This window comes from Lathamus discolor, chromosome 1 (assembly GCF_037157495.1).
Source record: "Lathamus discolor isolate bLatDis1 chromosome 1, bLatDis1.hap1, whole genome shotgun sequence".
In the NCBI taxonomy this organism is placed as follows: Eukaryota; Metazoa; Chordata; class Aves; order Psittaciformes; family Psittacidae; genus Lathamus; species Lathamus discolor.
This window is the reverse complement of record NC_088884.1, coordinates 49,648,844-49,664,360: the sequence shown is the minus strand read 5'-3', so window position 1 is coordinate 49,664,360 and position 15,517 is coordinate 49,648,844. Positions and strand designations below refer to the sequence as shown.

Here is a 15,517-nt window from a genome sequence, read left to right as displayed (position 1 = left end):
CTGTGAGAATGAAGACCTTGGGCCCACTGTAGGACAGGATCTGGTTCGAGACCATCTTCAAAATCTGAATGAAACAAGTCCGTGGGACCTGATAAAATCCATCCACGGGTCCTGAAGGAGCTGGCGAATGAAGTTGCTAAGCCACTGGCCATCGTATTTGAAAAATCATGGCAGTCAGGTGAAGTTCCCGACAACTGGAAAAAGGGAAATATAACCCCCATTTTCAAGAAGGGGAAAATGGAAGACCCGGGGAATTACAGACCAGTCAGTCTCACCTCTGTGCCTGGTAAAATCTTGGAGCACATTCTCCTGGACAACATGCTAAGGCACACGAGAAACAACAAGGTGCTTGGTGACAGCCAGCATGGCTTCACTAAGGGGAAATCCTGCCTGACCAATTTGGTGGCCTTCTATGATGGGGCTACAGAATTGATGGACAAGGGTAAAGCAGTTGATATCATCTACCTGGACTTGTGCAAAGCATTTGACACTGTCCCACACAACATCCTTCTCTCTAAATTGGAGAGATATCAATTTGATGGATGGACCACTCGGTGGATAAAGAACTGGCTGGATGGCCGCACACAAAGAGTTGTGGTCAATGGCTCAATGTCCGGCTGGAGACCAGTAACGAGCGGTGTCCCTCAGGGATCGGTGTTGGGACCGGTCTTAACATCTTCATCGCTGACATGGACAGTGGGATTGAGTGCGCCCTCAGCAAGTTTGCCGATGACACCAAGCTGTGTGGTCCGGTTGATATGCTGGAGGGAAGGGATGCCATCCAGAGGTACCTTGACACGCTTGTGACGTGGGCTGATGCCAACCTTATGAAGTTCAACCACGACAAGTGCAAGGTCCTACACCTGGGTCAGAGAAATCCCAGGCACAGCTACAGGTTGGGCAAAGAAGAGATTCAGAGCAGCCCTGCAGAGAAGGACTTGGGGGTGCTGGTCGATGAGAAAATGAACATGAGCTGGCTTCAGTGTGCGCTCACAGCCCAGAAAGCCAACCGTATCCTGGGCTGCATCAAAAGGAGTGTGACCAGCAGGTCGAAGGAGGTGATCCTGCCCCTCTACTCTGCTCTTGTGAGACCTCACCTGGAGTATTGTGTGCAGTTCTGGTGTCCTCAACATAAAAAGGACGTGGAACTGCTGGAACAAGTCCAGAGGAGGGCCACAAGGAAGTTGGGGCTGTTCAGCCTGGAGAAGAGAAGGCTGCGTGGAGACCTCATAGCAGCCTTCCAGTATCTGAAGGAAGCCTATAGGGATGCTGGGGAGGGTCTCTTCATCAGGGACTGTAGTGACAGGACAAGGGGTAACGGGTTAAAACTTAAACAGGGGAAGTTTAGATTGGATATAGGGAGGAAATTCTTTCCTGTTAGGGTGGTGAGGCACTGGAATCGGTTGCCCAGGGGGATTGTGAGTGCTCCATCCCTGGCAGTGTTCAAGGCCAGGTTGGATGAAGCCTTGGGTGGGATGGTTTAGTGTGAGGTGTCCCTGCCTATGGCAGGGGGGTTGGAACTGGATGATCTTGAGGTCCTTTCCAACCCTAACTATTCTATGATTCTATGATCTTTAGAAATGGCAAGCATTTCTGTCAATTGGATTTTTTAAACTTCTGTGTTCTCTTAAGGTTCTTCTTGCAAAACCTAACTTTCAAAGCCCAATAGTACCAAATCCAACATTCTCTTTCATAAAAACAGAAAACATTATAAAAAAACCCAAACAATACCCTGATTTGCTTTAAGCTTTACCTTAAAATCTGACCCCCAGTCTTAGCTTAGACCTCTAATTTATAATTCTAAGTATATCGCTCAACCTTCTGTATCACTCTTTGTAACCCTCCACATCCGTTCATTCAAAAGGTATTCCTCATTCCTGTAAAAATCAAGATCCATAATCATGGACAACTCCTTCCCCTGCAAATGAGTAACCCAGATGTGACAGAAATTTGATCTGTATCCCCATTCAAAGTATTTTTGTTCCCTTTTTTTTTTTTGTGAGGCTAAGAAGTGTTTTCTTTGCCAGAAGGGAGGTGTTACACCCTCTCAGCTACAGATCAAGATTCATGGAAAGCCCCAGAACCAATTGCTTCTGACATCCAACCACCACCACTCTGCCTACTGACACCCCCAGAGGGCTTCACAGACTACAGCTGCCTTGTATACGACCTCAGAGGAGAGCTCTGGGACTGGAACCAGAGTGTGTGACAGGACACATCCAGCCATGCTGCATCGAGAGATGTCTTTGGAGGGTGGCAGAGACCAGCAGACACTGGAAAATCACATCTCTCCCTTCTGACTTCACACAACTGGTGCTCTGTGGGAAAACTTACGGAGAGGAGGCATAACAGAGAGACTTTTGACCTTAATTTCACATGTTAAGGAGCACGTATCCCAAAGTATCTCTTTAGATGCTTATCCTCCAAATGAGCAAAAAAGCAGTAGGAATTGAGTCTGAAGGCCCTGACAGCATCAATAATATGGCCTCCAAAATATTAATTCAGTAGCAAGCACTCCACCAGATGTATTCCTTTAGGCTTAAAGTCACCTTTCAATGGTTGCCTTTTTAAAGTTTTTCCTGAAACAGCAGTTGCATCCTGCTGCTGCAGCAAGCCCCAGATAACTCCCAGTAACAGCAGTTATCAGAAATACGAAGATGACATCGGTAAAAATACCAGCTGTAGCAGCTAGTACTAAGACACATATTGAGGATACACAAGGTAATGAAAAGTGTGGTTTGCGTTTATATTTACTTTCAGTATCAGATATGGAGTAGGTTATCTCCACCCTCAATTCTAAATGCCTTTTTCTGCTCCTTCTCCACAAAGCGAAGTAAATCCCTGCAGATTTAGCACAAGCAACTTCCAGAAGAGCCCTGTTCCACATAAAGCATGCTGATGGCACTGTGAACACAACCAGTTCCTTGAAGGAAACAAAAGGAGAACCTACTGTGCCAAACTCAGCTTTTGAGCTATTATGAAAAAATATTTTAACCGCCTTAGAGTCTTTATAAGTGTTTCATTTCTATTTATCATGAAATTAGCGCAAGTTACTTATGATGGGAACACATTTGCATTGATTAGAAACTAAGCCAATCAAATCAAGAATCAGTATAGGTAAAATCCATGAAGCTGTGGAGAACACAAGTCATGACTTGAGTCAGTTTTTTTGAAATAGCCAGAATATGGTTCAAACATCTTAGAGAACCTTAGAGGGTCTTGACAAACAGATAACCAGACTCCATCTCTTTCCCAAATGTATGCCTATAAACGTAGACAAGCAAAGTGTAAGAGGGGCAACAGAAGATCAGCAATGTAAAATGTGTAATTGTCCTGCATAATACATCGTGTTATTCACAGACCCAGGACCTAGCCTCAGCTCCCCAGGTTCATAAGATGAACTGGATATCTACTACCTTGTACTGAAACCCAAGCATTGTATCTCCTTGAAAAAACGATGCAAGAAGGTCTTCCTCCTCCATCTGGGCCACCCCACTACCCACAAAACAAGAAATGATCTGTATTGTGTCTGAAAGGGAAGGTGGAGTTCAACCTATAGAACTTTTATTGCTCAGGCTGTATCTGCATACCTCTGCTGTCAGTAAGTACCTGAAGCTGATTCTAGTAGAGTCCTCAGATAACTCTCACCTCTCTGTAAGTGGGAATAGACTACTCCCATTTGAATTGTCACTTTGATTTTGCCTTTCAGAGTACATTTTGTGTTCCTTCTTTTCAAGTCTGACACTTGCAGCTTGTTTGTGTTGCTAGCATCTTTGTATGCTAAGCTGCACATATGAGGTTTCTCAAATGGAAACTGATGGGAAGCCATAAAAATAAGATATCCTACTTAACTAACTGGACCAAATCAACGAACTCCAGGAAAAAAATAGCATTAGTGGTTAGGTTTAAGTCTCTGGATAGTCTTCTAATCTATTTGTTTTTTAGTGATGATGGGATGAGTTCTGTGCTGTGAGTAACAAAGAATTTTTGATGGAGAGCTAGGAATTTTTAAAGGAGGATATGATTCATGGAGGCCACAAGAGCTTTGCTTTATTTATGATCTACTTCAGGGTTGGTAGTAAACTCATTACTTTAGCAGTACTGAACAGAGATTAATAGGGCAACTCTGAGAGATGGAAAAGCAGGGAAGAAGACATGTCAAGATACGTATGTTCAAAGAATTATGTCAGCTGGCCCTTGAGAGGATAACAGTTCTACAGGTGCAAGGACTAAAAATATCATGTAAAAGCTCAGCATTTCTATTAAAAAGCTCATAAAATTCACAGTGAAATCTGGTGGATATAGTTCAAACGTTATCTTAAACACACCAAAACCAGAGAAAACAATGGAATTTTTAACGGTATGAAATGAGCTTACAATAAATGGCTCTCAACCAGACAGGATGCCACAGAGGATCTTCCAACAGTTCACTGTCTCAAAGAGCTTTTACAGCAGCAGTGTGACACTTCCTTTTCTAATGTTTTAATGACTTCGTGAGACAGAAGACACCAGTAGAGATCCTACAACTCACCCAACAGCCTGCATAGTCAGACCTTCCAGTAAAATATGATCACAATTCAGATTAGAAGCGACTGCTTGACCTTTCTCACAGTGAAAAGCTTGTCTCACTTGCTTTTTTTTCACCCTATGGACACTGCCTCATTGTGAAGAGCAGGACTCTATTTTCTTGCTGCCTCATAAAACCCCCAAAGCCACTGCTGGAGCTGGTGAGACAGCCCTGGTGCCTCAGGCTCTCTCCGAGAACAGGTTTTCCAGCCCTTGATTGCATTTCTGGGTCTTTGCTGAACTCCTGCCAGTTTCCCAATCTCTTTTAGAATTGGCTCCATCTCATATAACAAGGACCTACATCTAAGTAAGCTCTTCTTGCATCTCAAGCTTGCAGAAAAAATACACAGCCTCAAAGGACCTATCATACAGACCTCTTATTGCACTGGCTATTTTCTGACAGTGCTTATTTTCTGTCTTTATCTATGAAGGGAACTCAGACTACACAGCCCCATTTCCTCAGTCACGTTAGATTATAGAAAGTTCAACCATAATGTCACTCTTTTTATTCCCTTTGAACTGTATTTTTCAAAAGATTTGTAAAAAAATAAAAGAAGGGAAAATCAGTTCTAGGAAGTGGGTCACTACTTAGGATGCTTGCCTGTGAGTAGATATTGCCAAGATCGACAAGAAAATGACACCAGTCAGCAAGTTTTTTTGTTTACAGTTACTTTTACTCTGTAGTCCTACTATCTTCAATGGTTTGGCTTTCATACAGTTCAGGATGTTTCCTATATTAACAGCAGTTTTCTGGGTTTGCTCCTAAATCACAAAAAGATCTGCTTGTACTATGTTTACCCTTTTCCTCATTTTCGTGTCAACAAAGAAAAAGATGCTGAAGCATGTCAATGCAGTGTGATTTACCCAAGCACCTCATGATGCCAAAGGGTTCCTCTCATCTGCACTGGTACACATTGCACATATTGGATCTGATGCTAATTAATTAGATTCAATAGAATGAACCAAAGCAAATACTTAATAGACCAGGGTGAACAGCCAAAGCAAACAGTTTGTAAATAACTCAGTGGCTGAAAATTCAAATTCATCCAAGTAACTTCAGCAAACATGAACCACTAACACACTGCCCAAAAAACAGGAATGACTCTCAGACAGCAAAAAAAACCCAGCTAAATTAGCATGAATACTATTTGCTCAGCCTTAACCTTTACATTAAGTTCCACGAGGCAAATTTGTTACATGTTGTTCAGCTTGAGAATTGCATAAAAACTCACTGCAAAAGTCTATTTTTACCTCCAGCCCAGAAAATATTTCTTCCTTATTTCAGACATAACTGGGGTATCACATTTTGTCAAAATTCTTAAATCAATGGCAATTATTAGTCAAAGGCTTTATACCAATGTTCTTCCTTACCAGCATTTTTGTATATTGCACATTTTTACAGATTTTGTTCGTAAGATCAAAATCACTTATAAAGTTTTAGTCCCTTTTTTTTTAAGAAATGGTCTAAGTCAATTTTCTGTTTACCTCCAAAGTAAAAATTACAACATTATATGCAGATTTCTTGATGTTTATGTCTTGAGCATACCCTTGCTTGATACACTGGTTTGGTAAGGAATATGCCTTCACTAGAAAGCAACCCTTGTCCACTGCATATTGTATCTTCATCTTTGCAGGAGAGCTGTCTTTGAACTCATGTACTCATACAAAGTAGGATTTAATGATATACAACACTTGCATGCAACTTAATTACATCGGAGCCTAGAATACTTTCTTGTGGTTCAATGATAAAACTATAAATGAACACTTTGAACAAAATCCCGAAGTGGTTAAACCACATTATAAAGTAGTGACATTTGGCTGAAGAATCAAAACCATACAAATAAATAATTATATATGTGTGTTTGAGCAGGCTGTGCATGTGAAGGAAGATGAGTCACTTCATTTTTACATTGGCCTTGTGACAGCTGAGCAATGTAATTATCTTCTTTTGCATTGTGCTAGTTTTATCTCATTGGCATTAGATTTTTATTTTTTCCATATTCTAATTTCTGCGTCAGGTGAAGTGCAAGACTCAGGGAAGCAAGGCATTGCTATAATTGAGTTTGCTCAGGTTTGATCTAAAGAATGTTTCAATACTTTTAAATAAAGCCAGATTGGTTATTATGCACCCAAATAACGATCAATAAATATTCCTACTGAACAGTTTTAAATTGGATTAATTTACTCTAGTTTAAAATCAGGAAAGAAAAACAAACAAGAAAATCCTTTCAACCAGGCCAAAGGGTTTACTGAATCCATACTACGAATGAAATGTATTTATGAAGGTATATAAAGCTAGAAACAGTTTTTTGGCTTTTGTTCATCATGCCAAATAAAATAATAATAAAAAAGGCAAAAATTACTATATTTATAATGAGGACTCTGCTAGTTGACTTATGAAATATGTGTGAGCACAGGGCAAATGGCAAAAGGCAATGCTAAGCTACTATTATTACTACCAAAACATGGGGGCAAATGAAAAATACACAAAATCTTGAGACTGCAGATACATAGCAGAAAGCCTGGGCATACCCTTAAATAACAAAATGTTAATAAATACCCCTTGCCTATTATAACATATATCCCAACTGGAATTAATCTGATTAATCTGATGTCAAAAAGACTTCTTCCAGTACTAGGCTTTAACAAGATTCCTGTAAAGCCAGTTAAGTTGGACAACTATTAAGATAGAATTAATTTTAGAGTTACATGTGCTTCTCTTTTTACTAATGAGCTTGAAGACCAAGCCTGTTCATCACAAATAGATTCATAGGAATAAAAACAAAACAGGAAAGTATTCCTGGTAAAGTAGCATACAAAGAGGAAGGCAGTCATATTTTGCACTGGTTTGGAATATGGGATTCAGACTATTAATAATAGCAGACATACACATCTACAACAGAATATCTACAATACAGTGTACAATAGTGTATATTTTATACATTTTGCACTGGTTTGGAATATGGGATTCAGACTATTAATATGAATGTCTATAATAGTAGACATACACATCTACAATAGAATCTCTACAATATAGTGCACAATAATGTATATTTTAAACACTAAAATGAGATGACTGTACACCAAAATGAGATGACTGTACACTAAAATGAGAGCAGATCTCTGTAAAGCAAGTGCCAAAATTGGTGGGAAGAATCTCATCCGAAGTGACAAACATATACAGTACAGCAGCCAAGCCTTTACTTAACCTATTGCTAGAAGTGTGAAAGGAGTTATTACCTTGCATCTGATTATCTAGGCTGACTCAGCAGTCAAAGAGCACTGACCTGATGGCAATACATGTGTATCTGCATAAAAGGGGAAAAGTACCCTGGCTTTCATACTTTCATCTCCATAACTTTAGCCTTGCTTAGGTTACATTTCAGGGTTACAGTACAGGAGGCGCGAGTGGGTATGCAGTGGCTGCTCTGTCAGAGCTCTGCTGGAACGCAGGTACTCCCGCAGTGCTCCAGATCCTGTCTCACCACATAAGCTAAGGGAGGCACACTCGTTGCAGCCAAAACTACCAGATCAAATCCAGGTTTCATTACTCATTTTGTAGCTCAGTTACATTTCCATCAAATCATACAAGCTCTAACAAAGAAAAAAGTAACTCTGGTCCACTGACTCTGAAATCCTACATACCGCAGTAGGTATTCTTACTAGCCCATAATACTGCTGAATGAGTCATACAGAAATGTTTATGAATATGAAAAATAGAATTAAGAAGATGACATGTCATTTTGATCTTAATATTAAATTCTGAACTTCAGTGGTGAAAACCAGTGCAGATTACCTCTTTATATAAAAGTATTCCAGTAGTGCAAGTTCCCCCAAGCAGCACATTTTGCAGATACAGCAACTTTCTTATATGATTGTGAATAGTAAGCAATCCATGGGCAACACTATACAAGAGTAAAAGGATGAACAGCCTTACACACAAAACCTATTAAAACTAAAACCACAAGGCTCTGTTTTCAAGCCATTCAAAAGTCAAAGTCAGAAGCACTACTAATGACAGGCACATGTAATAAGAGCTGCGTGGTGAAGCAATGCATCGTCGTGGTCAGATTTAGAGCCAGATCATCACTTTAGAAATATCAATAGCTGGATAAGGTCCAAGCTACTTTCTCATCAAGGCAGTGTGACTCTTGACTCCAATGAAAATAATAACCTCACTTTGTGGAGACAAAGCCCTGATCAATAATGAATCTTAACATGTCTACGGGATCTTCTGCCTTCTCAAATGTGAATTAGTACTGTCACCTTGTTAGCATTCCACCAGCTGTGGCTGCTCACTGAAAGCTGAGTGGCAAATGTGGGCTGCTGAAAGTTGAATCAAAATGTGATATTTGAAGTGTGCTTTACCATGAAAACTACGATACCACTGTAAAAAGTGGCTGAGGGAAAACTAGAGAAACATTTGACTGTGGTTATTAAATGTCTGATATGAAATGTAGTGTGACACACACATTGTTAGGGCCCTAAAACATCACACAAGACCTTAGCCCTTCAAGCCACCTCTCCAGGTTTTGGAGCCAAAGGACAATCATCAATCTTTTCAAGTTTCTCATGGATTGCCATACAGATTGCTCACCAAACTTATAAATGAAAATACTACCAATTTTGCTGTTTAACAGAACACTACAGATTAGCTATGGCCTACATATCAAAGCCACACAACTTAAGAGTCAGAGAGACACAACTCTGGACTGCGCAGATTTCGTTCCTCTACTCAAACTTCTGACGCTTTGTCTTTCAAAACAACCCAGTATTCACCAAGAAGGCCCCTGGAAACCCCTGGGAAAACAGGAATTACTAAATTAGACCCCTGACCCATTTAATCCTTTCTCTGGTAACATGAAGACTCAAGAAGGTAGGCACTCATGACCACCACAATAGGCTTCAACTCTGATTTTCTGTGTAACTCAATGATTGACTTAACTGCTGAATTGCAGGCTTTGCTCTTCATTCTGCATTTTTATTATCATAAATCTGGATGTGAATTATAGCTTTAGAATCACTACATTCCTAAAATATATTTAAAAGCATGTTCTGAAGGTCTCAATTCTATGGCTAACGTTCATATGAGGAAAGAGGATAATTTTAACTGATTGCCTGTCCAGGCTTCCTCTGTGATCAAGTTCTACGCTATATCCACAAGCATGCTGACACAAATGCAGAATTCTCCATGCTCTGGAAAATCTGTTTTACCAGTAGTAGGTTAGGACTGAGTCCCCACATAAACGTCTTGTACATTTTGTGTAAGTCTTGTTATTCATTTAGTAAGCGTCACACTAGATGTTAAAATTCAAAATACTCACAGCCACTACTCTGATAGAAATGTAAGTATCTCAAACACGCATTTGAACAGACATTCCTGCAGGACTGAGTGGAAATTCATCAAAGAGAATAAATGCTTGCCTAAACACCCACTGAAGTTGGCAGCACAACCGTATGTGAAACTTCTGACTGAATCAGGACTACTAACTGCTTCAAGCCATTTTTTTAATCTGGACTTCCAGAGATGTCACTACCATTCCACTCACATGTCCTGCACTGCATAGTTGCGTGGATAATGTTTCATACATATATGTATGATATATACAGACTCCAGAGGCAGAAAAACACATTTTACTCATAGCATTCCAAGTCTTCCCTGGAGCACATATACATATCTTAAATTCTAGAAACCCTGACTTTGGAGTATTTCTGCAGAAATTAAGCTTGTCTAATGTTTACACAACAAAGACCTGATAATCAGGCTTCTGAGCTCATGCTTATATGCTTTAATAAGCTACCTGATTTTTAAAAGCAATGTGCCTCAGGTGACTCTGGTGGATTTAGGTGAGAGATCTTCTAAGAGAGCTGGAACAAATGCCTAATCTGCTCCCTTTGTCATTGGTAGGTGTATTAGTGTTGAGCTCAGCAGAGCTCAGCTGCTAACTTTTAGACATCTGTTTTTGAAAACAGGTAGTCATAGGAACTGAATACCAAAGAACAGGGCAGGGTTTTCAGAACACCACAAATGAAACACAGTCCCTATTCCTGAGTGTTTACTGTCATTGCTTGCTTGAAAAACTAACAGGTGTATGGGAAATAGGATACGAGAACGATGTCTTCTTGTTTCAAAATTATTTTAATCCTATCGTACCTCCTATGCCTAAGCCTTGAAAGAGTAGATATGCCATCTGTTTCAATAAAAAATGAAAAGTATATATGTATATAAACCCACATGTAATTGGGGCACTCCAGGAACTAGGGAGAGCAAATAAAGAATCTATCTTTAAAATATTAAACATGGAAAGTTACAAAACAATAAAACATCTGTCCTTTCAGCACTGTAATACTCAGGGTAATGTTTAACTACTACAATTATACTCATAAATTTTCCTCAGAGCGTCACATTTCTGTGCTCATCAAAGCAACACAAAGTTCATCATTTACAGCAACAGACTGAAGGAGTTCAGCGAGCTCAATTCTCCCTGTTTCTTTTCAATTTTCCTTTCAATTATTGGTTATTAGTAGAATCTTCTCAAAAACATTCCTCTTCGAGGTGCATTTTCTTTTAATGATTGAGTTTCTTCATACTGCAGCTGATGTGCTTCTCAGCATTTTAGTTATAATTACCAAATTCAGAATGAAAATGAAAACCACTTAATTATGCAATTGTCTTCCAGACAGCACAATAATTAAAGCCCTCAGAAAAGCAGCCCAGAGGCACTGGCTGTGCAGAAAGGTAAAGAACATATAAAATAGGTGTCTCAGAAAAGGACTATATAAAACATTTTAGGGAAATAAATTACACATGCATCCCTGGACAGATGCTCTTAAGAATTGTGTACCTTAATCAACATACAATTTACATAACAGAGCACATGCAGCAAGACATACCACCATGATCTGTCTGTTCGGAAGTTCTAACAGACTGAAGCTATACATTAAATGATAAGAAATAAGGTGAAAATACAATGTGCAACAGGTTAAGAAGAAAAATTAAAAATATAGGTGGGATTAATCTTCAAATAAAGCGGTTAAAAGTTTACTAACCAATGCATAAAAAATAATAAAAGCTGAAGATGTTCTTGTTGAAGGACTAATCTAGAAAGGTATCTCTAGTGTTGTGATAAATCCTCAAGCAGTGGAATTGAAGGTGTGCAGATGCCATATTAAAAGACAGTGTAGTGTAAACTTATTTAGACACAGATCTCCAAGCCATTACACTTTCCTAAGCTTTGGAAGTATCTGCAGCTGCACACAGCAGAACCCAAACCAGCTGGACTCTCTTATACAGTGAAAGGGTAATCTAAAGAAGTTTCACATTTATAACTTGTGCTAGAAACCTTTCAGTTAAATCCAAGAGAAACACATTTACCTTTCTAAAAAGCCTTAACCCCTCCATTCTGGGTTTGTGAGGTAATGACACAGGACAGGATTAGGCTATGATCAGATGGTGGGACTGGTTAAAAACCACAGAATTTCTGCTGTTACCCAGAGACAGGAAGGATGACTGTGTGCACACTGGACAAGTCCCACCAGCTGCAAGGGGTGATACAAGCCCTCAAGTGCTCAGAACCCATGTGGAGAATGGCCCCTCTGTATATAACTTGCACCACCTCTGAATTAACTGTGGCAGTTATTATGCTATTTCTCCTGAATGCCATCACCACACAGAAAATGCTGTTACATTAGAAGAATATGTGAACAATGATTTTCTTTTTCATGCTAGAAACCTCAAACTGCTACACAAGAAATCGGCTTCCTTCTGTTCCCAGAAGTTAACACTCATTTCACATGTGTTTTGGCACTTAGCAGTACATAATTATTGGCTACACTCTTTGCCATGAAGTACTTTCCTTTTATAATTAAGAAATCCTTTGAATTGTGGACAGTTAGCTTTTCTACTGCTGAAGACTGCAACCAATTAGTATGTAAATTACAAGTTGACACTGACAGCTCTTATGGGCAAGATAATGCTCATGAACCAAAGGCTACCTGTGCTTAATGCACAATCAATAGAAAATACTGATTTTTAGAAGCGTCAGAGCATTTAACTTTGGGTGAATCGGAACACAGAACTGCTTGCTTCCTTCTACTGGTGTGAACCAAGGCACAGGCCCAGTGAAAATCAGAAGATGTAAATTTCTTTGGAAGAAAGTCGTCTTTCACTTCCCGTCTTTACAGTTCTTACCTTCACTACACTTGGACTCGCACCTCTGTGATGCTCAGTCTGTGTGGCACTCATAAGAGGTTCTAGAAAAGAGATAGAAAGGAGTCAAACCACTCCTTGAGACTGTAAATTTTTTAACAATTCCAGAAGTGTTATCCAGTGCTTGAATACACTAGGACACAGCATCCTGCTAATCAGCTCCTGCTTCTGCCTTCCAAGTTCCCTAAGTGCACTTTTTGCGGCTATAAAGCACTAGCAGATATCAAGCCTTTTTTTATATAAATATGCCTATACAGCAGGTTTCAAACTGTTTATATAACTGTATTTATATGTGAAATTGGTGGCTTTCAAGTGAAACTACTGGTTTGATGTATTTATTGTGCACTTGGATACATGTCTGAAATTAGATTTGAGGGTATTTGCTAATTCTCCATTGCAACTGTTTTACCCTTGTTTCTTGATAATTCCATGGGAAAAAAATAAACAAAAAAAAAAAAACAACCCCAAACAAACAAACAAACAAAAAAAAAAATCCACACACACAAAAAACCAAAACAAACAAAAAACCACTTCCACTCCATTTTGGTCCTTTCAGCTGTTACTTCCCTGCTTTAAGAATTTGTCACCTCAGGTACTACCTGATACACAGAAGTCCATGAAATGTCTTTAGAATTTACAAAATACATAAAATCAGCTTGATACCAGATTCCCGTAAAGGCATTAAATTTACAGCGAACGGCCTTTGTTACTTCAGTGAGGAAGGACGCGCTGCCTAAACCCGCCAGAGCAGGCTGAGTGCCACCGGCCCGTGTCCTAACCCCCATGGAAGGAAGCACTCCCCCGGACACACGTTGTTACCGCGGACACCAGCCCCGTCCCGCCGCCACGACCGCGCCGCTACCGCGGCTACCGGGCCCTGCTCGCGGCTCCGCCACAGCCACGAGCGCCCCCTGCCGGCGCGGGAGGGCGGCAGCCGCGGCGGCGGCGCGGGCGGGCAGCGGCCCCCACAGGCCGAGTCGCCGGCGACTGTCGGGGTGCAGGCGGGAGGTGGGGCTGTGTTCGCATCACTGGCCTCGCTAATCCTGAGGCTTTCGGCTTCACAGAGGGGAAAAGCACGACCAGTGCGGAAAGCAAACGGCGTGTTTCAAAGCCGCCGCACCCCACCGGCCACGGCCCGCCGCCGGGCCTCGCCTCTCTACGTGGCTCCCACACGTACGCCCACAACCTTCAGTCCGCCGAGGCCGGCTCGGCTCGGCTCGGCTCGGCTCAGCTCAGCCCGGCCCGGCCCGGCCCGGCCCGGCCCGGCCCGGCCCGGCTCGGCTCGGCTCGAATTGCCCGGTCCGGCCGAGCCGCCCCTGACGGGACGGCCGTCCGTCTCGGCGCACCGCCGCGCCCCGCGCTGCCATAGGCTGGCGGTGCCTCAGCGACAGCCAATCAGAAGGCAGTTGTCAGGCGCTCCCGTCTATTTTTAGCATGAGCAAAGAGGGGCGGTGGAGGTGTGCGCATGGCACAGGGGAGTGCGCGGGGGTGCTGACACGGGCGGAGCGGGGGGCCGGCGGCAGTGAGCTGCTTGTCCGCTAAAGCCCGAGCGGGCGGCAGGGCCTTGGGAAGCACCGACTGCCGCGCACCCTCCCGGGGGTGGTGGTGGTGGGGGGGGGCAAAGTGTCGTGTTAATACTTTAATGTCAATGTCTGCTGCAGCCGAGGATGGCTCTGCCGACCGCTCCATCCCCTGTCTTCACAGCTTTGCTTTCCCCGGCCTTGAAGCGTTGAGAAGGATGGCCCTGTGCAGGTGCTGCTCGCGAAATGGCTGATCGCTTTACCCCTGCGCACAGGCGGAGCACAGCCTCTTGAAATGTATAGCGGCAGGAGGGAGAGTTAGGGTTAGTAGCATGGGCTAAATTCTGCATCTTCTGAAGTTTTATTTAGTATATTCTCAAAGTCACGCATAAGGTAGCTGGTTATTTCTAACTGATGTGCTTCTGACACATCAGTTACTACTGAATAATGATAGATGTGTAGGTTCTGGAGAAGCAAGATGACGTATAAACGTAGATAATATCAGCATTAGGTATTTTTGAGGGTTCATATGTTTCAGGTAGCTGGAATTGCATTGTTTTCCAGTTTTTCACAGGGGTCCAGATTCAATACAGTGTTTTCGTACATTCCTGAAGGATTAGACGTGCTGAAGCATTCAGTGGAGTACAGGGATGAAGCAGGGCCCCTGCGTTAGTGAAGGGAAGGCTAAAGTGCAGTAAGGAAAACTGTCCTAATATTTAAATTTACTTAAAGCAGTGGCAATATCAGTATACTGTAGAAATGTCAAGGAAAAAAGTGTTCTTGCTAAGCAATTTTTACGACCCTTCTGTAAGTATAAAGAGTTTAGATGTTTGTCTAAATATGCAGGTATTCTGCCACAGGTGATTAGCTCTTTGGGGGTTTGTGCATAATGGTGGATCGTAATAGATTCTTGGGCTTTGTAGTGACTTGCTCATATAAAATACAAAGAGCAGATGAAATGCAGACCTGTCTGTGCAGTAAATCTGCAGCCCCCCAGAGGAGTAAACTGATCTGCAGCCTTGTGGTGACCCTACAGCACAGGAATGGATTTCGTCATCTGCATGCATGAAGAGAGTTTTGTACACCTTGAGAAGAAAATCTTGCAAAATAAGACAGCCTCTCCAAAGTCATCCAACAGCCATTCGCTGTGCAATGAAAAGTGTTCCCTGACAAATCTTGCAGTATCAGGGCAGAAATTTGCCTGCCTGCTCTTTGTCATTAC

General features: G+C 41.7%; 1 long non-coding RNA gene across 2 annotated transcripts in view; it reads right to left on the bottom strand.

Moving 5' to 3' along the window:
- LOC136009820 (uncharacterized) overlaps positions 1–14,039 on the bottom strand; it is a 33,057-nt gene extending 19,018 nt beyond the window's left edge. The window contains exons 1-2 of one of the 2 annotated variants that reach the window (XR_010610670.1): positions 13,962–14,039; positions 12,758–12,819 (exon numbers count right to left, since the gene is read on the bottom strand). This is a non-coding gene — a long non-coding RNA (uncharacterized LOC136009820). Of the gene's footprint in view, positions 1–12,757; positions 12,820–13,952 lie in introns of both variants that reach the window. The other variant, XR_010610669.1, reaches the window with a different exon arrangement.
- Positions 14,040–15,517: the final 1,478 nt, after the last annotated feature.